Consider the following 25723-nt stretch of genomic DNA (forward strand, 5'->3'; position numbering starts at 1 on the left):
TGTGGAGATTACTTTTGAAGGAAATCATTCCATGGTCCCGTTGTGGCGGGTATTCGGTCTTCATTTGACTGCCCCTGATAGACTACCCACTGTCCTGTGTCGTATATCTGGAGAAAAACAATCTTTTCTGTAGCTACAGTATCCTGTAAAACACTGTTAATTATTTCTATGTTTAAATCTGTAATCCGCAAGCCATCACGGGATGGAGATGTACCCGCACGTGTTATGTAACGCGAAAGCACGCAAATCTGACACCTGAGATTTTAAATCAATCCATCATCAAAAGCATCTGACGCCGAAGCACAACTACGTCATCTGTAATGTTTCTTATGACTTATAGTAAAGGATTTTCATCCATCCTGATTTAGATTTTCCACGGTTTTTCACAATAAATTCAAGTGATTGCCAGTATGATTCCCTTAACAAGATGACATTCCCTCCCCCACTTGATGTAGCGCTCCATCTCCAGTGACTATGATCCTGACAATATGCCAAACTCTAGCCATCATTCCTTACTTCAAAAAGTTATTTGCGTAATTTTGTGTCTTCAGACATAAATAAGTCACAAGAGGGAGAGAGAACTCACATCGCGTTGAAGAGACGTACAGTTGTTCCTTATTCTAACGCATTAGGTGGAATGCAGCACGAATAATTCGCTTTGGATGAGGATTCGAGGTAGTTAAATGTGTCTTTTCCCAGTTCTGACAAAGAAGTGGTACAAGAATGCCTGCATATGATTTAAATGAAAGCACCGTCATTTTTCTAAGGAGGTATGGGCATGCAGAGAAAATCTGAAATATAGAGAACAAACAGTAATCCAAATGGAAACTTCTTGGGTAATGAACACATTTTATTTTGTTCCACGTTACTTTTCCTGAAAAGTCAAAGTAAGCCATGGTTGTGAGTAGATCTGTACTTCAACAACGCACTACTTAGCAGAGTAGCTGGGGTTGTTAGGCCAGAAGCTTGACCTCTTGAAAGCTTCAGGCTAATAATGAAGGGCTTCAACCTTTTTCCCACTGAAGACACTACTTTGCAATTTCCTGTTAGTACTGTTAATACCGAAAATAATGAGGTAAGAGAAATCTATAATATAGCTTCAGTCGCTGGATGCACTTTAACTTCTTTAGAAAAGCTTAACAAAAAAGTCAATTTTTGTTAATATGTTGTATCTAGCGACATCAGTTCAGGAGAGAAGAATATAAGCCACACACAAACATAGATCTCTGGCTCTTCTGGGACGCTCCTCTACCTATTCGAGTTCACCAACGATATTTCACATTGATAGAGGTGAATGCGGCTGTAATTTATACAGCAAAATACAGAATGTGGGCGACGAATTCTACGACCAATATTCAACGAGAGAGTTCCAATGGAAGAACCTAAACAAATAAGAAACATTATGAAATAGAGAAAAGATACAAACCGTCCAGTTGTCATCTGCTAATACTGTGTCTAAGATTTCCAGAACGCATTAAACGAATACTAAATATTAAAGCGTCTCTGAAGAGCGATCACTGCGCGCCTAAAAAACATTAAGTGGCTATTTTAATAACGCAAGCTCCCCATCCCTGAAATTTAGAGTGCCTGAGAATATATGAAAAGAAGAGTAGGAAAAATTTATTTAACATTGCTGTGGACAACTTTCTTTAATGACTTGGATATCAGTGGTTCATTAAATTGCTTCTTTTCGCTTCATCCTCCTACTGACACACCATTAAATGGCTTCAGGCACATGAATTTTGGTGAATTTGAAAACAACAGAAGTCGATGTTATTGATGGTCTTAGTTTAATAACTAGCAGATTGCCGAAACTCCCATCGAGGGCTTGTTGACATCATCTTTGTTTGACAACGAAACTGCAGCCCAAATGTGAACAAATTCTTACTTATTAATATTTGGTCACTTACCTAATGATAGCACACTGTGCAACAAAGTAAAGGCGCAAATTTTCGGAAGCCCGTAATTATTTCCCATTGCGACCTATAAGTCTGAAATTTAGATTAAAGGTGGCTATAACATTCCTTTGTGATGGTGAAAAAACGTGACGTCCTGCGACGTCAGCCTCGGGCATTGTGACGCTTCAAACAGCAAGGTGTCACCAGATGCGGGAGAAAGGTCACAGTTCAGAAGTTACTGTGAGGCCTATGGTGGGATAATGATTGCACACTGCACCAAATTTCACCACAGTTCTACCCAACACCACCGCGGACACGTCATTCGATGATAAGGTTTGTAGTGACGCGGTTTTGTTACGTGCGGCGGAGAAAAACGTTCCAGATACACCGCCACACAGAATCGGCTCGAAAAGGTCTCAGATGGTGGCATAATGGCGTCAATGAAATCAGCCCTTCCATTCAGGCACTGATGAATAGCAGAACGATGTTCTTGACAATTTGTACACAGCTCACACGCCACAGCGGCTTAAATACTTCTCTAAGGATATCGTGAGGTAACAGCCCCACTGAACACGATGACACCCCTTTGGAGTATAGTGGGACCGTAAATTTTGCTCTGGTGTACAATGTGAAACCACAAGGAACAGCTGAAAACCAGTCGACGAAATTTAATCGCAGTCTGAAGCAGCATGGGATGGTTATACTTTTTCAGCCCTCATGTTTTCACTCTCCTGTTGTATGATTACAGGGGGGGGGGGGGGGGGGTGCGAAATTAACGCATGTGAGAACAAAACGGCAAATGGTCCTTCTAAGGCGCCCCCAGTTTGACAGTACTGTCAGTGCCACCCGCCCAGGTTTGATGAGCGCCTTAAAACTATACCTCCGCAGTGAAAACCAATGAGACCGTCCTGGGTGGCTGCTAATAGTCATGCCATAAAGGAGAAGTGTCAAGTAGCTGCCTTACTGCAGGCACCTAGGACTCTCCTCACAGATTTTTTTTGTACACGTACATTTTTAAAGTGCTCAAGAAACGTGGGCGGGTGGCATTGAGGTTATTCACGTACGTTCAATGCTGCACCGCTGCATCATTACACCCCCGGAAGGAGTGAAACAGGGGGGCTAAAACAGCGTAAACACCCTTTGATGCTTCGGATCACGTTCAGACTTCGTCGAATGGTTATGAACTGTCCCTTGTGGTTCCACACTGTACACCAGATCAAAAATTGTGGTCGCACTGCACTCCAAAGTGGTGCGATCACGTTTAATGCTGGCCAACGATGTCCTTAGGTAAAAGCGCCCGTGGGCTGTCAGCTGTGTCAAGGATTGTCAAGAACTCCATCTTGTTGCTTATTGCATTGTGAAGTGTCGTCTTCGACCGCAAAATGTGTAGGAATCAACGCCTTGAGGTAACTGGTTGTTTCCATCTGATAGGTGATGTGTCAGTAGTGTTTTCCTCGGCCACGCATAAGCAAATCGTGTGATTTCAACGTTGGGCGTCGCTGTTCTAATCTCCATCTCAGAGCTGTCGAAAAAATGTGTAAAAAGGGGTAAGATGGGGTGCGACGTCCTTCCCATTGTGTAACGGTGGCGTGGGGCTGAACTTTGGTGAAATTTTCTGCCAGTGTGATATCATCGACCCTCACACGAACTTCTGAGCTCTGCCCCCCTCCCTTTTTTTTGTTTTTTTTTTTTTTTTTTTTTTGCATGTATAGGCACGTTGCTGTTTGAAGCGTCGCCGATACCAAGGGTGACGTCTCAGGGCGCAACGATTTTCCATCATTACAGAGGAAGATTGTAGGTGGCTCTGAGCTAAATTTGAAACTTATACATCTCAATGGGATATAATTATGGGGTTTCGAAAAAGTGATCCATAAATTCTGATGTGCAGTGTATATGCCTGTGAGAGTGCAAAGCTAAATATAAAGAAGTAAGTTACAAACAATGTCTGCAGACAATTTGTTTCTTTCTAAATAAAAGTGTTCATTTAGAAACATAAAGATCTTTTGGAGCAAAGGTATTATTTACTTCTACTAATACACTGAGTATTCGTTTATATTAAGCGAACTCATCTACAACAGTTAGTATGTAACATTATTTTAAAAGAAAATGAATTAAAAACCGTTAAGCAGAGTGGTTCTACACCTACATATACATGTACGCTCCGCAAGTCACCGTACTGTGCGTGGCGGAGAGTACCTTGTGCCACTACTTATCATTCCCTTCCCTATTCCAGTCGCAAACAGAGCGAGGGAAAATCGGCTGTATAAATGCCTCCTTAAAAGCTTTAATTTCTCTTATTCTTGTGGTCCTGACGCGAAATGTACCTTCTTCTGGTGCCGCTTCTCTAAGTTTTCTCAACAGTGTTCCTCGAAAAGAACTTCGCATTCCCCTCAGGGATTCCCATTTGAGTTGCCAAAGCATCTCAGTAATACTTGCGTGTTGATCGAACCTACCGGTAACAAATCTGGCAGCCCGCCTGTGAATTGCTTCGTTGTCTTCCTTTAATCCGACCTATTGGGGTCCAAAACACTCGAGCATTATTCAAGAATGGTTCGCACTATTGTTCCACACGGTGTCTCCTTTACAGATGATCCATATTTTGCTAAAACTCTTCGAATAATCCGAAGTCGACCATTTACCTTCCCTGTTACAGCCCTTCCGTGCTCCACAGCATTACGTTAACTTCTAAGGTTGATAAATGCAACATGTAAGTAGCTGACATAGTGGGAATCAACATATTTCTTAATTCATAAGACGTTTAAAATTAACTATACGAAATCTTTTTATTTGTAACCTGTAGTGTCATATGTCGTTGACATTTAAGCGCAGTTGTACATCTGTGGGAGCCCAACAGTGTAGTGACAGCCTTTCGACAACCACTGAAGTGACAAATTTCAATAATTTGGAGCAGTTGTGGTAAAAGAAAGGCACCTTTTTTTAACTATGAGAGAGCATAATGTTACTTTTATTTAGATTCTGAATCAACTACCAGCCATTGCAGCACAGGCCAACTGTCTATAATGTCTTCTAGATTTATCTACACAACCTAAAAAAGTATCAGAAAGCTGCCGACATTGTCTCTTAAATTACTGAATAATCCTCAGCCGTACCATTTTTTATGTATGATGTTGCACGTCAAGCTGAGTTTGTGAAGGTCCCCTGTCATTTAAAAGAAAATATGAAACATTCGAGTCGCCTATGTATTTTCGCTCCAAGAATATGTCTTTAGTGAAATTACATTATCATGAATGATATGGCAGAATGCTATCGTAGGTTTTTTCGGTGTTCAAGAAATACTGAAAGCGTTACTATCAAAGTGTGTGCGTAGTGAAGGAAGAAAGCTGTGACAGTGTCGCAAAATAATAAATTTGTATCAGTACCACGCTACTTTTTAAAAATGTGTTGTTTTAGACTAATGAAATCCACATATTCACTCATAAAATATTTCTTCGAATTATCAAGGAATTTTAAGTAGGTTTCATTTGATCGTTTCCAGAAAAAAAATTATGCACAGTCGCTTAGATTTACCGCTGTAGGACCATAGGGTTTTATTATTTATCCTATCAATTAGCATCCATAATCTTATTAGGTATTCAGCCTGAGTTCTTGAGGATAATATCTGTGAGACACTTTATTTCCATGAGCGTGTTGTCAAAGAGTGTTAAAGCTGTATATTTCACCCCTACCTGTACCAAAGTTAGATTCTTTAAAGGGTAATGCTGATCAGTTTTATTACAGTGTTGTTCCTGCGAATATCTCTATTGCTCTTCATATAGCGATTTCTCTCAGGCTGTAGTTCAAAGTACTTTAATAGTTGATATTTATATTATTTTATGACTTTTTGAAAACTGATGTAATACGTTGTGTTTATCGTGAACGGGATCAGTGGAACAAATAGCTAATTAACTGTGTCACTTAATAGCTTTAAGTTTCCATAACGTAAGGACCAATTCAAGGTAGAAGTCTCCCTAAGAAAGGAAGAGCTAGGATGAATTGTGTAGGACACGTCAAAAAATGCTCCTTGGTGTCTGAATATGGACAGAACTGATCAATGCGAGAAGGTGTCTGCGCTTAGTTGATATGTATGAGCGTGTCACATAATGCAATGACTCATACTTGTTAGCTATTACATCCCAAAGCAGCAAGCACAACGCACACATATGCAATTTAAACAGTGGGTGAACGTGTTATACAAGTTTTCAAACATGAGAGAAAACTCTACATGAAGACTATATTTAGAGAATATTTCCCAAAAATGTGTGGCTGAATATTTAATAAACTTATTGATCAAATTGTTATGGTCAGTAACGAAACATGATGATCTTATAATGGTAACTCGAATCGAGTGAGCACAGTTTTTGTTTCTTAAAACGGTCAGACGAAATGTATTGAAAATTCATTAGTAACTTGCAGAAACGTTTTATGAGTAAATGCGTATATTTCCTTAATCTAGAACAACTAGTTTTTGAAAATAGGACTATTAGTTATACAAATGTATTATTTTGTGACACTGCCACTACTTTATTCCTTCTCCACACTCACACGCCAGTACGTAACGCTTTCAAAATATACGAAAAATTATTTATATGGCTACATGCTGCCCATTTACAATTTTATTCATAAAAATGACTAATGATTTCTATTCAAGAAATCCTGTATGGTGCACGAGTTATTAAGGTGAAACATCTTTATTTACAATTGAAATTATTTCTGTTATCTGTGAGACACTTTATTTCCATGAGCGTGTTGTCAAAGAGTGTTAAAGCTGTATATTTCACCCCTACCTGTACCAAAGTTAGATTCTTTAAAGGGTAATGCTGATCAGTTTTATTACAGTGTTGTTCCTGGGAATATCTCTATTGCTCTTCATATAGCGATTTCTCTCAGGCTGTAGTTCAAAGTACTTTAATAGTTGATATTTATATTATTTTATGACTTTTTGAAAACTGATGTAATACGTTGTGTTTATCGTGAACGGGATCAGTGGAACAAATAGCTAATTAACTGTGTCACTTAATAGCTTTAAGTTTCCATAACGTAAGGACCAATTCAAGGTAGAAGTCTCCCTAAGAAAGGAAGAGCTAGGATGAATTGTGTAGGACACGTCAAAAAATGCTCCTTGGTGTCTGAATATGGACAGAACTGATCAATGCGAGAAGGTGTCTGCGCTTAGTTGATATGTATGAGCGTGTCACATAATGCAATGACTCATACTTGTTAGCTATTACATCCCAAAGCAGCAAGCACAACGCACACATATGCAATTTAAACAGTGGGTGAACGTGTTATACAAGTTTTCAAACATGAGAGAAAACTCTACATGAAGACTATATTTAGAGAATATTTCCCAAAAATGTGTGGCTGAATATTTAATAAACTTATTGATCAAATTGTTATGGTCAGTAACGAAACATGATGATCTTATAATGGTAACTCGAATCGAGTGAGCACAGTTTTTGTTTCTTAAAACGGTCAGACGAAATGTATTGAAAATTCATTAGTAACTTGCAGAAACGTTTTATGAGTAAATGCGTATATTTCCTTAATCTAGAACAACTAGTTTTTGAAAATAGGACTATTAGTTATACAAATGTATTATTTTGTGACACTGCCACTACTTTATTCCTTCTCCACACTCACACGCCAGTACGTAACGCTTTCAAAATATACGAAAAATTATTTATATGGCTACATGCTGCCCATTTACAATTTTATTCATAAAAATGACTAATTATTTCTATTCAAGAAATCCTGTATGGTGCACGAGTTATTAAGGTGAAACATCTTTATTTACAATTGAAATTATTTCTGTTATCTGTGAGACACTTTATTTCCATGAGCGTGTTGTCAAAGAGTGTTAAAGCTGTATATTTCACCCCTACCTGTACCAAAGTTAGATTCTTTAAAGGGTAATGCTGATCAGTTTTATTACAGTGTTGTTCCTGCGAATATCTCTATTGCTCTTAAACTCAGACTGACATTTGATAACAGATTTTATAAATGAATGAATGTATTGTGAGGGAGTGGGCAATATTCACATCTGATTAAAGTGATGTGTGCAAGATGTGTATACATAAACCCCAATCCAATTGCTTTCTTTTGTGTAATGAATAATTTTTAGCTAGGTGAGGAGTTCCCAAGAATATTGCCCCATAAGACATCAGTGAATGAAAATATTCAAAATCCATCAACTTTCTGTCCTCTATATTCCCAAATTTGGCAACACATTCTCACGGGAAATGTAACCATCCCTGAACGTTTTAGCAGGTCTACTGTACGCTTGTTTCCAGTTTAAGTTTTCATCCGTATGTTCACCTAAAATCTTGGCAATTCTACCTTGTTTATTATTTCTTGTTGATATATTTAATTACTAGGAGGTGGGATTTTTTGAGTGTACAAAACTGGATGAGCTGTCCTTTCTAAAGTTTAAAGGTTACACATTTGCACAGAGCCAGTTAGTAACTTTCACAAAAGCATCGTTAAGGATTTTCTCTATTGATACGTCTTTCCCTGGCCTCACAGTAATGCTTTTATTATTTGCTAACATGAATAATTCTGCAAGATAATTTTCCTTTAATTTACGCCTATAGTCACAATCTTTTTGTTTAACAGATTACCGGTTTCGGTCTTTAATGACCATCATCAGATCTGCAGCAAAAATAGGAAAAATAAAAATACACTCGCAAACTGTATACAGCGTAAGAACAATACATAGACCATAATGAAAAGTAGTACTGACAAAATTTACATTTGTGCGCTTTAAATATGAAGAGGCATACCTCCCTATGGAATGACCAGTATCAGACAAATGCTGTTCCAAAGCCGTTTTGTTTCGTGGCTGTGAGTGTTCTTTAAACCTTAATTTAAAAGAGCGGCCTGTTTGACCGATATAATATTTGTCACAGCTACTGCAGTCAATCCTGTATACTCCAGAGCCATCAAATTTATCATAGTTCCCTCTCAATTTATGTTTTATCCGTAGTTTTGCGGTGTTATTAACCTGAAAGCCACATCTTACATCAGACTTTTTAAATCATTTTTCTATTTCCAGGGACATTTTGCAGTTAAATTTCATAGGAATAGTTTCCATTCTATCTTTGCCGGTTCTCTTTTGTGTGTGGGTGTATGTGTGCCTGTTGTTTGTTAAAAGTTTCTTTAGCCTATTGTAGGGGCGCAGACAGCCCGTGTGTTCTGTGGAAAGGTGGGACAATCCCACAGTCGGCTCACTGGTGCTCCGGGCACCAACAACCAACAACTCCACCGGCGGACAACTCGTTGGCCGCACCTGTTGCGGTAGTAATACTCCCCGGAAGAGCGTGATGACCAACCCCATCTCACCTCACTATATGTCCGTTGGTTCGGATCACTGGCCCTGTTTATACTGATAACAGTGACATTTCGGTGTTTATTGTCAGCATACGCGTTGGCAATGAAGTGTCGCTACGACACAATACACTGGAGAGCACACATACAAAAACACACATACACATTTTACAGAAGGAGCACATTGCTTTATTACAGCTTATCACTCCAACCTAAGGGGCAGGGTGCAGGTACTGAGTATGATGAAAGGGAAATTAATGACAACACAGGTCCACCTCATGGAAAAACTGCTCATATGTTGGTGTGGCGGCGTCGATGGAAACGGGCCAAGAACGACTGACCTTTTAAGAAGGGGATGCTGGTGGCTTTTTAGCTTCACAGCTAAATGTTTACCTTAAGGAGGCCTCTCACCATCTGCCTCCAGATACCAACTAAACGGGGAGTGACCTGAAGCAACCGCCTCCTACTCTCCACTTGCATAGGCTTCACACACTCAGCGAGACGAGGGTACATAGTGACGAAAGCAATGGACGTGTAATCAGTGCTGAACTCTTAGTACTAGGCTGTCACCGATTTTGCTATTCCTCCGCCTAAAGGCCAAAACTGGCACCCGTTTTTGCAACACCAAGGCTTTCGAAGCAGCTTTCCTGCTCTTATTTACAACATTATTGTTAATATAAATAAATGTACGGTCGATGTCGCACATAGTGGGACGAGAGTACAAATGAAAGATATGTTAGTTGCGCGGAGTGTCCAGAAGGTACGTTCCCAACGGTCGTGTAATGGGAACTAAAGCGAAAATCCCATTAAGCTTTGCACAAATGTGTTGGGTAGTATCTCTTGCATGCCCGTCGATCGCGTCACGTTGCACTTTGAAATTCTGACCGCATAGTAAGCAGAAAATAGTGTATCCCACCAAGTGTGGGGGCCTGCCGAGAGATTTCACCTAATTTCATGTAACCCCACGTAACTGTTGTGCGTTTCTCTCTTCATGACCACTGTCGGCCTCACAATGCGTGGGCGATGAAGATGCCCATCCTACGTTTTCGATGGGGTGTGTTGCATCACCCACTATATACCCCGGAAGTAGCTCACTCTCATTTTCATCTCTACTCACATGACTCATTAGCTATGAGGACAGTATTTTGGCACAGACAACGAACTGCAGACCAGCATAGAGAACTGGCGGAAAGCAAAGGCGGTTTCCTTCTACGACGATGATATTGGAAATTTGGTACGACGCTACGACAAATGTCCAAGTCGAAGCGGCTTCTATCTAGAGAAGTAGATGGAAGGGGCAGCCTGTTGCAAATGAAACCTATCTGATTTTCATTGAGCTTCACATTTCGAGACCGATAGGAAGTTACTTTTTGGACAACCCTCGTAGATCATTGGCTGCTCTGGCAATTTACAGGTATTACGTTTAATAGACTGATTAAAGGTTGGTACTCTAAGGATAAGCATTCTTAGTTATTTATTTCCCCATTTATAGATCCGTTATTTGCTACTCATTCGTTTCTCCAGTGAGCAATACCCTAATATCTCCTTTGTTTCCGCTATATCTTTTTAAAGAGAGCACGCAGCTGCAGACGCTCGCACCTGTTTTGGAAGCGACATGCTACAGTCTTCATAGTACATGTTAATTAACAAAAAAATGGTTCAATTGGCTCTGAGCACTATGGGACTCAACTGCTGTGGTCATAAGTCCCCTAGAACTTAGAACTACTTAAACCTATCTAACCTAAGGACATCACACACATCCATGCCCGAGGCAGGATTCGAACCTGCGACCGTAGCGGTCGTGCGGTTCCAGACTGTAGCGCCTTTAACCGCTCGGCCACTCCGGCCGGCTGTTTATTAACAAAGAAATTAGATTTACTGGTGGGAAATGATTTGGTGGCTGCCTCACAGATAGGCAACGCACAGTACTGAAAGCGACGTCGTGTGAACTAATATCCTGGCTGATGTTCCTGTCCTACAGCAAGAGACTTAGAAAAAAAATTACTGCGAGGAAGAAAGTAATTTCATTTATTTTCGTTCTCACTGATGTTGTACAAGTTGGGGTAGTATACGCACAGACTATGTGTGTTATTGACTAAAGCAAAGCGAAGCACTGACAGATATAATCTTATATTTCATGTATAGTGAAATGATGTGGAGTGCATCAGCTACATGCCGTCGATGGGAGGTGCACCCTTGGAGCACATATTGCTTGCATGTAAAGTTGTTGCATTCGATATAAAGTAATTAAAATGCTGCTACTGAAAATCTGATTAGTTCTTTTCTGGTGAACCCACTTCAGATAAGTTCTTTTCTAGTAACACCACTATATATAGATTCAATGAAGTATTTATTGCCTGTGTCGATATTAAAACATCAACAGGTGGTCGATGATTAGTCTCCGCCACATTTAGTGATGTCGAGTACCATGAAACTTAGCTTACCCGACACATAGCTATAATTTCAGGCGACCATCTTCCCACTTTCCACATAAAAAGTGACTTCTTCGAGAAAGACAACGATTACTACTTAGTACAAAGGCAACTCTTTTCATTCCTTTCAACTTTCTGCTGTCTAAGATATAGCGTAAATGTAATTCAAGTTCAGAGATAAGAAGTGCAAAGGGCCACAACATCATCGAAGTCAGAAAATGAAGTTATTTCCATTCTAACGTTGTCCATCCTAACGGCTGGAAGTAGCAAGTGTGAAGATGATCGTTACAATTACTTTAGCATAAAACAACATCCTCAACAATGCGTTTCGGGATTCAAGCTCCCATCATCTCGCAGTTTGTGTTAATCCTACACAAATATGCATTTAAGAAGCACATAAAGTCAAAAAATTAAAACAAATAAAGTTAGTAGGACATGAAGTGCTCGTGTTACTTTAAAAAACGGCAGTACTAGATTCACTGCTCCACCTATCCATGTTACTGTCCATGCACCAAGCACTTCTTTTGAATCGTCACATCAGTCAGCTAGAAGCTTCATCACCTGCCTGTCCGTGCACCGTATAGTTTTGCACAGCTCCAGCAGACTACAATGGGTCATGAGTCGTACCATAGCATTCCAAATATGTGTAGGGGTCGCCCACTACCAGGCTGGAGACCCCTAGTGTTTTGTCAGAACGCAGATCGTAGACCTGTGTGGCGTCGTTAGTCGTAATAAAATAATTGTCAAGATTATTCCGTTTACTGATATTACTCAGAATACAAGTCATTGCTGCGTCCTCTGTGACTGCTGCTGTGTACGTCATTCGGAAAAGGATCATCTGAATCCAAAAGCGCAGTCACGACTGCATCAGGTCGGGGCGGAAGTCAGTTATCTCTGCTTGCTAATAGCGGTGACCGCGACGTATGTGTTTGATACATACGCCATTTCGGGGAGTACTCGAGCCCTCCCAGATCACAGGCCGTGTTGTCCCCTCAAGTGGACCGCAATGTCGGGCGACGGTATGTTCTGTTGAATCCTGAACCTGGTGGACCGCCAAACTCGTGCGATGCTGAAGTTTTAGGGTTGCTTCTGCCCCGGACCTGAGCCGTATTGGTAGACTCCTGTCCCACACATCATTGCTAGCTGCTGTGTTGATTTCATTACTGGATGCTGGACTTCATTATCCACGGCTACGAATCACAGATCTTCTCGTGAGGCAGCAAGTGTAAGATCAACACTAGAACAATCACTCACACAAGACGTTAGCATATCATAACCATGGAACCGAGTGCGAACGACATGAACGTCATTGATCCTACTGATCGAGTGCTCCAAGCTAGTGGGGATGGAGTATTTATGCAGTCGAGGTGAGGCGGTCTTTACGACGTTATTTTTAAGGATAGACTCGGTTATGCTTTTCTAGAGTTGTCAGCGGTCTTCATTTCCGTTACATTTGCTTCACGAACGTATTACAGCTTTCTTGATGCTTAGTGGAACGTCTGCTGGGCGACGTTGCGTCCTGTCTAGAGTCTCTTAAATAACGTTACGAAAGTAACGAAGGCTGTTCGGCCTGTGCTCTGCTAACAAATTTTCTCATGAGCTCACTCGCAGTCACACGCAGGAGTTTCTATGTGGTTGTCTTTCTAACTGAGTAACGATGTTGAAATGTTTACGCTTCCCGGCTGACGGCCGTTAATCCTTCCGCGTTATTGAATGGTGGCGGTAAATTCCTATGGGACCAAACTGCTGAGGTCATGGGTACCTAGGCTTACACAACTTAATCTAACTTCAACTATTTTACGCGAAAATAACACACACATCCATGCCCGAGGAAGAGCTCGAACCTCTGACGGCGTGAGGCGCCCGAGTTGTGGCAAGGCGCCCAAGACCACGCGGCTACCCCGCGCGGCCGCGTAATTGAGTAACGCCGGCTGTTCGAACCTAGAAAATTTTACTCTCCAGTTTCTTTACTAATTTATCGCGTAACGGATGCTCGGATGCTACAATGGACATGAAAAGACAACATACCAATAAAAAAATAAGAAAAAACAAGTGCGAGGAAGACTCGCGGCGCGGGATTAGCCGAGCGGTCTAGGGCGCTGCACTCGGACTGTGCGGCTGGTCCCGGCGGAGGTTCGAGTACTCCCTCGAGTATGGGTGTGTGTGTTTGTCCTTAGGATAATTTAGGTTAAGTAGTGAGTAAGCTTAGGGACTGATGACCTTAGCAGTTCAGTCCCATAAGATTACACACACATTTGAACATTTTTTGAAGACTCGCGCTCTGAGGGGCCTGTACAAACTTAATTACGAATATAGCTAGTTCATCTATACATTTCGATGAGTGAGTTTGGGAATATCAAAATTTGTGACATAAATGGGCGTATCTCTTGACTGCACTGACTGAAAAGCGTTTTTTGCGGAGCACAGACACTGTCGAACTTAGTATTAAATATAAACTTCAGTTTGATACCTCTGCCTGTTCCTGAGAAAAAGTAGTCTTAACACACAGACAGACAGACAACGAAGTGATTCTCTAAGGATTTCGTTTTTACCGATGGTGGTACAGAAGCAAAAAAGGCAATGATGATAGCACTACCATTCTCGCTCGTATATACAATGGGTACATTATTAAAACTAAACTGGTAAAATGGTATTTCAAGTTACCTGAGAAGGTCAAGTTTCTTTCCTTTATTACCTATGTGCAGCATTACCTCTAAATGCTCTCTCTCTCTCTCTCTCTCTCTCTCTCTCTCTCTCTCTCTCGCGCACACGCACACACACACACACACACACACACACACACACACACACACACACACACACACACACACACACACACACACACACAGAGAGAGAGAGAGAGAGAGAGAGAGAGAGAGAGAGAGAGAGAGAGAGAGAGAGAGACGTATGCACACACTCTGTGGGTGATTCGTTGAACATTATACTACCCAATTCTTGTGAATCATAAGTAATGCTCCCACGAACACTTTACACTCTTTTAAGTGATACTGGCGGCTTTGAAAACGTTTAGTTTTGTGGACTGGCAAGACAGCCAATCCACTATGACGGGAGGCCGATAGGCACGCGTTTAAGCTCACGCAGGCTGGCGTGAGGTCTGGAAAATGACAAGGAATTGAGACTAGCAAAAAACGTACGTAGCTTCTGTAATACTTAACTTTAATCCATAATTGGTGAACATCGGTCTGACGGTACATGCATCACAAGATAAATAGCAAATGATAATGGCGCCTTGCTAGGTCGTAGCAAATGACGTAGCTGAAGGCTATGCTAACTATCGTCTCGGCAAATGAGAACGTAATTTGTCAGTGAACAATCGCTAGCAAAGTCGGCTGTACAACAGGGGCGAGTGCTAGGAAGTCTCTCTAGACCTGCCGTGTGGGGACGCTCGGTCTGCAATCACTGATAGTGGCGACACGTGGGTCCGACGTATACTAATGGACCGCGGCCGATTTAAAGGCTACCACCTAGCAAGTGTGGTGTCTGGCGGTGACACCACATTTAGTTTTTTTTTTTTACTGGAATGATTTTAGCTGCCACGTCTTTCATACTAAGTGATCTTAGGCCAATTATATAAATAATGGTGTGAATGGTTTAACTGCCTCAGCCTCAAGCACCATATTACGTAGGTCGTTCACTACAAATGCCTTTCCTCTCTAGCGCAGAAATACCGTCAGTCAGTTTTTATTTTTATTTTGCGTATCGCAAATATCATTCCACGTGACACTACATTTCACTGCAGTTAGTTGGTTGTAATGGAAAATGTTAGAAACATCAGTAAGTATAGCTTTTTGATACATAAGGCTGCTTAGCACTTTGCACCTTTCCAACGCCCTGTCTATTTGGTTTACACAGTAATGCAACCAGTTATAGCTTAACAGAATGTCATGCGTGACTGTTTACGAGTTCATTGATGTACAGTGCTGCTTTCCGAAGAGAAAAAGGTGAACTGTTTGGTCAGTAAGGACAAAAGGTTAGTAGAACGAATATTATACTTTACTCCTCTCTAGCCAAGCAACTGAAAAGAATACGTTACATTGACTCTCTGGGCTTTTTGGACCTGATGCCATTCCAAAACGTTTAGCTTAGTTCAGAACACTCACTTTAATATTTCATTATATATTTGAGCGTGATCGTCATCATCAGTATCTATTTACTTATATGAGTACTACGCTCCTTAACAACCTCACGGATGGCAATTTATGCAAAGACATTGACAAAAGCGGTTCATATACCGGTGAATTTTAATACCTTCCTTGAATCAGACAACGTGACGCATACTTTCCCTTGTGACGGGGCGTGTGGAGGAATCAGAAAGCTAGATATCGCAAAATTGTTGTTTCAAAACGTGCGCACCAGGCGCCTGTGTGGCGCGAATGGGGACGACAGCGCAGTTAATTGGATGTCGAAGGTGCTCCGTGTCGTCCTCGAGGCGCACCGCAACCTAACACAAGGATATTGACGTCAAATTAGCCAGTCTCGCTGGGGCCAAGGCGCCTTCACAAGGAACACGGAGGCGCTTCCTGAGATGTCCAAAAACTGCGCTGGGAGGCCAAGGTACGAGGCTGTCACAGAGATGACGTTGACATCAACGAAATTTTGATTTTGTAAGGGTCAGTAAAATGGAAAGGAGACGTATGGAAAAAGTAAGTAAAGCGTTCACTGTTTGAAAAGTGGACTTTGGAAAAGGACGCTTCCAGTAGATACTTGTGTGTGGGGGAAATACCGTGTTGCGGTCGGTGTTTGCTACTGACAGTTGGAGGAAAGGGGTAAATGTGTCAGTGGTGTGAATTACTACTGGTGTTTGTAGACTGAAATGATATTTTAAGTTACTTGTGAAGCATAATGGCCTTATCTTTCAAAAATATCGCCTTGCTTTCGTTTTGTCTTCTGGCAACAGTAGCCTGTTTTGCGGCGTTTGTTGAGTTTCTAATGAAACCGTATCGGAAATATGCAGCATCTGTTTGGGGACTATTTTCAGGTGTTTGTGTAGCCCTTGTTCTTCATTTGGATTACCTGCACGCAAGAGGAAGACTTTCGTTATGGCATTCAATTGAGACATTAAACAGGATATGCGATTTTGGTTTTGTGGCCACAGTTTTTGGCACTGCAGGCTTTGTGTGGTACATTTTTCTCACGCTGTACTACAAAACAACTGTGTTGCCTGTTGGAAAGAGTACAATAATACCAGCTGTTTGGACTATGATGACTGTTAAGTGGGGAGCTGCTATAATGGTCATTTGCACAAAATACAGGAAATATCTGAGATCATTGGAGTTGCTGCGTGATGATCCACAGTAGCATGATAAAATTTATTTAGCCAATGCGTTTTATTGCGTGTGTATTGGACATGGGAGCAGTGTGATATATATATAGAATAGTGAAATGTTTTATCCCTAAACCACAACTTGAGGATATTTCATATATACAGGGAAGAGTAATATTGACATTAATGATGGAAAAGATACTGTGAAAAGCTCTGAAGTATTGAACTGTGAATGTGTTTGAAAATATATTTTTATGAGAGGGAGATAAGAAAATATGCCCTGTGAGTTTCAGCTCTAATCTTTGCAGTTTAAAGGAACATTCAGCTGTGATTTTTTTACAGATGTTTTTACATGTTGTGAAAGTGTGTGTTTTCACAACTATTCACTGACGCTTTGATGTGTGTTTTTGATATCCTTACAGAATTTTTTTAATAAATATTTTAGTAGGAAAAAACCCTCCGCCACACACCGTCGGGTGGCTTGAGGAGTATGGATGTAGATGTAGATGTAACCGCCGTAACTGTTAACACATTTATGCCTTTGTGAGACACGATGGTCATTGCCTTCATGGAAAAATATTTGCCGTTGCTTATGGAACCAGGATTGTACCCAGGCGTGCACCTCTCCGTCTGAAGGAAAACAACGGCCACAAATGTCTTTCTTCAGGGTTTCAAAAATATGAAAACGGTACGGAGAGGTATCAGGACAGTAAGAATGATGTGTAAGGTCTTCCCAACGGAACTTCTGTAGCGTAGTCTAAACAACCTGGGCAATATGTCGGCGTATATGTTCAATATAAAGATACTCCGGTACTCTTCTTTATATGAGATCACGAATATTTTAGAAAACATGTTGTTCTTTTGCAGTACGTAGATTCTTCAGAATCTTGGTGTATAACGAATTTGTTATTATTATCATTAAGAATCTATGAAAATATTCGCTAATGTTCCATCAGTCATTTCTCTAAAATCTAATTTCAAAAACAACAATAATTTTTATATCATAATGATTTCCTACGTAATGCAAGAACTGTTCCTGCAATTCTTGGTACACAGTCATTTTAACAAACAGAAGCAATAAAAGGTAAAATAACTTTACGGTCGCATATCGTAGTCATGATCGCTACAGTGACTGAAGAATTTTAAGGGTTTAAATTGTCAAGTTGTATGAGAATGGATTTAGCTTTTCCGATTTTATTGTACGTCAATATAACTTCTAACAAGCTTTCTCACTTGCTGTGTGAGCAGCCTTTGAAATGAACTTCGCACACAGCTTGTGGTCTTTATATGCTGATTCTGATTACTTAAAAAGTCTACAACAAATTAAATTTTCCCGCAGCAATGTATGTTTTCATTAGTGCCTTTTTACGGAAACGTAGCGACTGCAGGCCAGGATCCGTCGTGGCCTGTCAGTACTGCTTGCATCCGCCCCATGCTCCTGACACTTGGGTGCAGTGGTGAGATTTTTAAAAGCAGCTTAAATTTTAAATCACATTTTCGCGTATTTTTCCTACTTTGTCTGCGTACACTAACCCTCTGTTATCAAATGACTTATCATACTTGTAGTATCACAGCAGAGCTGTTTTACACAAACTTATTATAATACGGTGGTATTGTACTTGTCTTCTAGCTTTCTAATCTGTTCGAAGCTGCGGCTAGTATGGAGAACTCGCCCCACCTGTAGACTATGTCAATGAAATTCTTCCACCGTTTCATACGTAATTACCGCATTATTTATGGAGACTGCTCAGAATAAACATCAACTAGGTTTTTTAAAAAATGCAAGTGTTTCGACAGAACTATACTTTTCCAGTAACACATGAGAGTACTGAGTGAAGATGAGGTTAATTTAAGAAGTCAAAGACTGAGCACGTAAAATACACCTTACATGCCAAAGTTCCTCATAGTGAATTAAGCATGGTAAAATTTCATTCCGTGATGAAAGTTGAGAAGAAAGTAGTAGACAACTGGAATCACCCTTGTTTGGGACTCTGTTTGCTGGCCGATGTGGCCGAGCGGTTCTAGGCGCTTCAGTCTGGAACCACGCGACTGCCACGGTCACAGGTTCGAATCCTGCCTCGGGCATGGATGTGTCTGATGTCCTTAGGTTAGTTAGGTTTAAATAGTTCTAAGTTCTAGGGGACTGATGACCTCAGATATTAAGTCCCATAGTGCTAAGAGCCATTTTTTTTAACTCTGTTTGTTTGCGGAAACCACCTGTTTCCTAGCGTTCAAATGGTTCAAATGGCTCTGAGCACTATGGGACTTAACTTCTGAGGTCATCAGTCCCCTATAACTTAGAATTACTTAAACCTAACAAACCTAAGGACATCACACACATCCATGCCCGAGGCAGGATTCAAACCTGCGACCGTAGCGGTCGCGCGGTTCTAGACTGAAGCGCTTAGAACCGCTCGGCCACTTCGGCCGGCTCCTAGCGTTCATTCTGTCAAACGAAGTACACTGTTGTCACAATTTGCCAAATTTATGTTCTTTGTGGCCTGATGCTCTTCTTATCATCACAGTCGTTAGTTAACTTGTCTGCGAAGCGTATGAACATTGTTCTGTGTGTTATCGCACATAAATTGTTTCTGTATTGCTTGTCCGAGGCAGAGATTAGAACCAGCCCAGAATCTGGCTGAACGAATGTGAAAAACCTATCAAAAGCCACCCTGAGGCGTGCCGGTGTAGTTGACCAACGCTCGTAAATCCTCGCGGATTTCATCCAGGTTTGGCTCACCTTCTTGACATCCAAGTACAAGTGCGTTAAGCTATGCGAACATGTATGTTAGTGGACTTTACTAGCATTAGCGTACATTTATTTTAACGATAGGAAAGTTTTTAGGAAATGTTTTATTTGTCATTTGAATTAATCTAGTCATGTGCATATCAGTTTTAAATCATTGCATTATCTATAGGACAGAGAGAACAACGAAAGTTTTAGAATGGAGGGATACTATTGTATAGAATGTTACAATTGGTGGTTTGCAGCTGAAAATACATTTCATTCTTCTTTTTTCGCGAACCACTATGGCGTGTTCAACGGGGTTCAACATTAAGATGTGCGTGGTTGAAATGGGGAAGGGTCCCTCTAAGACCTGCCAGTTCGGAAGCAGCCCGTGTACCATCCACGCACCATAGTTGATCACGCTACAAATGTATATGTCTGCAGCCTCGTGTCTGCTCTAGCGCCTGAAGGATAGGCACCACCTTCGGCACCTCTCAATCGAAGTTTGCTTGCCTTCAGGCGCTAGAGACGCCACGTAGCTGAATGTGTGTCGAAGTTTCAGACAGATGCATTTGTAACGTGCTAAAGTAATGTACGTGGGTGGTACCCGGGGTATCACCGAACTGAGAAGTCTTAGAGGGACTCTTTGCCATTTTATCGTCTTAATGACAATCTTTCCTGACACAGATCACGATCAAGTTTCGTCAGAAAGTTTTAAACGGTACCTTGTGGTTCCAACCCGTACACGAGAGCGAAAATTGCAGTCGTCCTGCCCTCCAAAGGCTTCAGATCATGTTTAATGATGACGTGGGTCTTAAATGTCTTTAGAGCAAGGCTGAAACGTCCGAGGGACACAGCAGTCTCAAAGGTTGTCTAGAACGTCTTCCTGTCACTCGTCTCATGGCTAATAGTCCGTTTGGACCGAGAAAGATGTGGATATCAAAGCCCCAGGCAAAGTGGTGATTTAATTGACGCTCTTTATGCCAATTACTGGTTCCTTTTGGTGCCGAATATAAGCGACGGTGTGTCTGAAATGTTTTCCTCGGCTATTTATAAGAAAACCGCTTGATTTAGGGGCTGAGTGTCGCGGTTCTAATCTACATAGTAGAGGCGTCAAAAGAAGAGGTGAACTGTAGGTAAGAGGGGCTATAACGACCTTTCCATCATGTTACACGTCCACAGTAGCGTTGGGAGGAATTGTGAGAATTGTGGTGTAGTTTGATCCCTGCGTGACGTCATTAAACCACCTTACACGTCGCATGAACTTCTAAGCTGTGGCCTTTGTGTCGATAGGTTGCCGTTAGAAGCGTCATAGAACACAAGGGCCAGGTCGCAAGGCATTACGTCTTGCACCATTACAGAGGAAAGTAGTATGCATGTTTGAGGGAAATTTCAAAGTTATTCATCGCAGTAGGAGATAATTACTGATTTTCGAAACAGTGAACCTTTAATTATATTACGCAGTGCAGTTCACTACCTCTCTATAGACAAACAGGCGAGTATTCGGCGTTGCTCGGGTATTTCTTTATTCCAGTCCTGGTAGCACATCTCCTTCGTTCCCCTCTCTCTGTCTGTCTCCTCCGCCCTCCTGTACACCTTTCTCCATCCCATTCTCTCTTTCCACCTTCTCCACCTTCACCTGCTATCTCCTCCTTACCCTCTTTCTATGTCCATCTCTTTCTTCCCCTTCTCTCTGTCCATCTCCTCCTCCCCCTTCTCTGTCTGTCCCCTCTTTTTCCCTCTTTCTTCCTATCTCCTTCGTCCCTCGCTCTCGGTCCATCTCCTATTCCCTTTCTCTATCCCTCTTTCTTGTCCATTTGTCCACTTTCTCCACTTCACTCTCTCAGTCCATGTCCTCTTTCCCTTTCCCTCTATCGATTCCCGACTCTTTTCTTGCTCTGTCTGTCTCCTCCTCCCCTCTATCTCTTTTCCAGCTCTTCCTCCCACATACTTGTGCCTGTGTCCTCCTGTGCGCACTCGTATCATAATAACAATTTTTTAGGTACATTAAGCGGCATACGTAGATACTGTATGTGAAATGTGTTGCGAAGTCCTTTGGTTGGATGACAGCTGTCTGTGGTTATCACACCCCTTACTAGGAATCATGTCCCGCCGTTAGCAGTGTCCATAGGGCCATCGTCAATCGCGGGGACTTCGGACTTCGGTGTAGTTATCGTCTTTAAATAAAAGCGTAATTTATATTGATGACATTGTGCGATTTTGTCAGTTACTTTCCATTCTATACTACAGTAGTTCTTCCTGCGTAAGTCAAAGCTTCATCCAGCTATGTTACTTAGAGGGACACATCATGCGGAAGTTACTTTCAACCTTACGTTTGGAATACCAATGTATGAAAATTAATTGTACTGTATAATATTTGTCTTCTCTAGGCTTATTTAATAGGTGGTTACGAGAGTTAACTGGCACCCGATGATGACTTAAGTAGTATGTTAAGAAAAATCTTGTTTTATTCTTTTAGCGATATTAGTCGAAAACCGTTGATGATTATTGCAAAAGTCTAAATCCGACTCACGGTGTAAACGACACTAGAGGCATCGGTGCCATGTTTTCATATATGAAATCCTACTATTACTACAACGAAACACACTGCGCAACAGAATTAAAGCGATAATTCATCCTTGTGCTCACAAAACCATTTCTCGAAGGTCTTGGAACACAGCTTTACCATTGGGGAACAAACATTGTACCATGGAATGGAACTGATAAGCCGAAATTAACACACAGTCCTTGGCAGTACGGCGACCTTGTAGAGTAGCCATGGGAGTTAATTGAAACCACGATAAGGCAACCCAAATCGTAACCGAACTCTCGCCATGTTTCACTCTAGGGACATGAAATCGGCCACAGGCTGGAAACAGTGTGAAATATGGCTCCCTCGTGCACAGAGAGACGGGTAGAGGGGGAAGGAGGAGGAAATGGGCAGAGAGATGGGGGAGGACAAGATGGATACACAGACAGGGCCAGGGAGACATAGAATGTGTGGTATGTGTGGGGTGGAGGTGGAGGTGTGGGACATAGAGCGGCGGAAAAAGGTGAAGGACAAAGAGATGGGCGGCGGGGATGAGAGAGAGAGAGAGAGAGAGAGAGAGAGAGAGAGAGAGAGAGAGAGAGAGAGAGAGAGAAAGTAGGACGTGTACTAACAGAATTGAAATAACTATGTACTCTTGCAATGGGGAGCACTTAGCTATTTACCTGTGAAGAAAAATAATGAAATACACTGCGCAACAGAATTAAAGGATAACTTTTTCGAAAACCAGTACTTGTCTCCCACTGCGACGAATACCTTTGACATTTGCCTCGAAGGTGCGTATGACCTTCCCTCTAACGGTGTAGAAGCGTGGCGTCCTGCGTTGTCACCCTTGGGCTCGACGATGCTTCAGACAGTAAACTGTCGACACAGAGGCCACAGCTCAAAAGTTATATCAGATGTGGGGTAGAGTAATGAAGCCACATTGGCACCAAACGTTACTGCAATTCTGCCCGACGCCACCGTGGACGTGTCACACGATAGGAAGGTATTCACTGCTCTGTTTACGCACATTTCATCCACTCTTTTGACGCCTTTGCGATGGGGGTTAGAATCGCGACGCCCCGCGTTCTAATCACGCGATTTTGCTATGAGTGGCCGACGAATACATTCAAGACACACCGCCACTACTATCCCTGTTGCGCTTTAGCCTTTGAAAACGAGAGTTACGATCCCGCTACCCTCCAAAGATGTCAGATGACGTTTAATGGGGATGCAGCGCCTAAACGTCGTTATAGACGGTTTGGAACATCCTAGAGCGGCATTAGTGTCAAAAGTTGCCCAGAACGTCTTCCTGCTGCTCATCGCCCTGCAAACAGTCATTGTGAACCCGAAATGTGTGGCCATCAGCGCCCCAAGGAAAGTGGTGATTTCATTGACGCACTTTACGCCAGTCCACGACTCACCAGATATGAGCGGCGGTGTGTCTGTAATGTTTTACTGGATTACTCATAAGAAAAACGCGTGATTTCAAAGCTGAGAGTCGCGGTTCTAACTTCTATAGCAGAGGAGTGAAACAAAGGGGTGAAATGTATGTAAGAGGGGCTATAACGACCTTTCCATCGTGTGACATGTCCACAGTAGCGTTGGGTGGAACTATGGTGACGTTTGGTGCCTATGTGACGTCATTAAACTACCTTATACATCATATGAACTTCTTGGCTGTGGCATTTGTGTCGATACTTTGCTGTTTAAAGCGTCGTTGAGCCCAAGGATCACGTAGCTGGGCGCAACGCTTTTTCTCTATTAGACAGGAAAATGGTATGCGCTTGGAGGCTTACTTCAAACTTAATCGTCGCAATGGGAGACAATTACTGGTTTTCGAAAAAATCATCCTTTAATTCTGTTGCGCAGTATAGTTCATTATCTCTCTTTATAGATAAACAGCTAAGTACTCTGCGTTTCACGGGTATGTGTTTATTCTAATTCTATTATTACATCTCCTCGTTGCTCTCTCATTGTTAATCTCTTCCCTCGCTTCCCTGTCTATCACCTACTCTTCCTCTCTCTTCCCATGCCCACCGTACGTCGCTCCCTGTCGATCTTCTCTTCCTTTTCTCAGTCAATTTCCTCCTCCCTGCATCATTGTCCATTTCCGCCTTCACCTTCAGTCCACCTCTTCTTCCCTCTTCTCTCTATCCATTCCTTCATCTTTTCTTCCACTCTCCATCTCCTCCTCACCTCTCTCTGTCCAGGTCCCCTTCCCTCATCTCTGAGTCCATCTCCTCCTGTCCCCTCTCTGTTTTAACAACAACATTCTAGGTATGTTTAGCGGAATATGTAGATACTGTCTAGGAAATGAGATGCGAAATTCTTTTGTGGGATGAGTCTTCCTTCACATTGTTCCCGGTTTCGGTGACGTTTTGGGGAAGATTATCGTGTTTTCCATGGCCACCCATAGTTACTCTGTGATGTCGATGTACTGACAAGTATCATTTTAACATTTTGGCTGATCAGGTCCATCCCGTGGTACAATCTTTCGTCAGCAGTGGTGATGCTGTGTTTCAAGATGACAGGTTCTCCGTTCTCACAACACCCCTCCCCCCCCCCCCCCCGTCGTCGAGAACTAGTTTTGTGAGCACGAGGATGAATTATTGCTTTAATTCTGTTCAAAATGGTTCAAATGGCTCTGAGCAGTATGGTCATCAGTCGCCTAGAACTTAGAACTACTTAAACCTAACTAACCTAAGGACATTACACAACACCCAGACATCACTAGGCAGAGAAAATCCCTGACCCCGCTGGGAATCGAAGCCGGGAACCCGGGCGCGGGAAGCGAGGACGCTACCACACCACCACGAGCTGCAGACTTTAATTCTGTTCCGCAGTGTATTTCGTTGTTGTGTTAGAATGATTTAATACCCATAAATGAAATACATGGCATTGATTTCTCCAGTGCCCTTTCCTAATGACATCAGTAGGATTTATGCATTTGCGATCCTTATCAGTGATGTTCGACTTATATCGCTAAACGAACCAACAACGATATTTTTTGATACATTACTTAATTTGGCCTCAGGTGGCAGTTGACTCTCGTAACCACGCATAAAATAATTCTAGAAAAGACACATATTTTACAATACAATTAGTGTTCACACAATGGTGTTCGAAACGTAAGGACGAAAGTAACTTCTTCATGATATGTCTCTACTAAGTAACATAGCTACAGTATAGAACGGAGGGTAGCTGAAAGAATTACACGTCATCAGCAGAAATGACACTTTCATTCAAAGATAGTAATTACACTGAAGTCACTGCGATTTATGATGGTCGCCAAAATATTAATACAGGCGGGACATGGTGCCTAGTATGGTGTGTGATCACCGCGGACGGGAGTTCATACTTTACAATGAGCTCCCATACCGTCCCCTAGCCTCATAAGGAATTCTCGCCGTCGAGCATTCCATTTCAACAACAGCGCGGTTGAACACTGCTGGATGGTGATGGTGCATGCGGACGTGCCTCAATACGTGTCCCCAACGCATTCCACACGTGATCCATGGGACTTAA

At 41.9% G+C, this 25723-nt stretch overlaps 1 protein-coding gene across 1 annotated transcript in view; it reads right to left on the bottom strand.

The window, feature by feature from the left end:
* The window catches only part of LOC126470939 (uncharacterized), a 150185-nt gene that overhangs the window by 114311 nt on the left and 10151 nt on the right, over window positions 1-25723 (bottom strand). The window lies entirely within an intron of this gene.

The sequence above is a fragment of the Schistocerca serialis genome, chromosome 3 (assembly GCF_023864345.2).
Source record: "Schistocerca serialis cubense isolate TAMUIC-IGC-003099 chromosome 3, iqSchSeri2.2, whole genome shotgun sequence".
NCBI lineage: Eukaryota > Metazoa > Arthropoda > Insecta > Orthoptera > Acrididae > Schistocerca > Schistocerca serialis.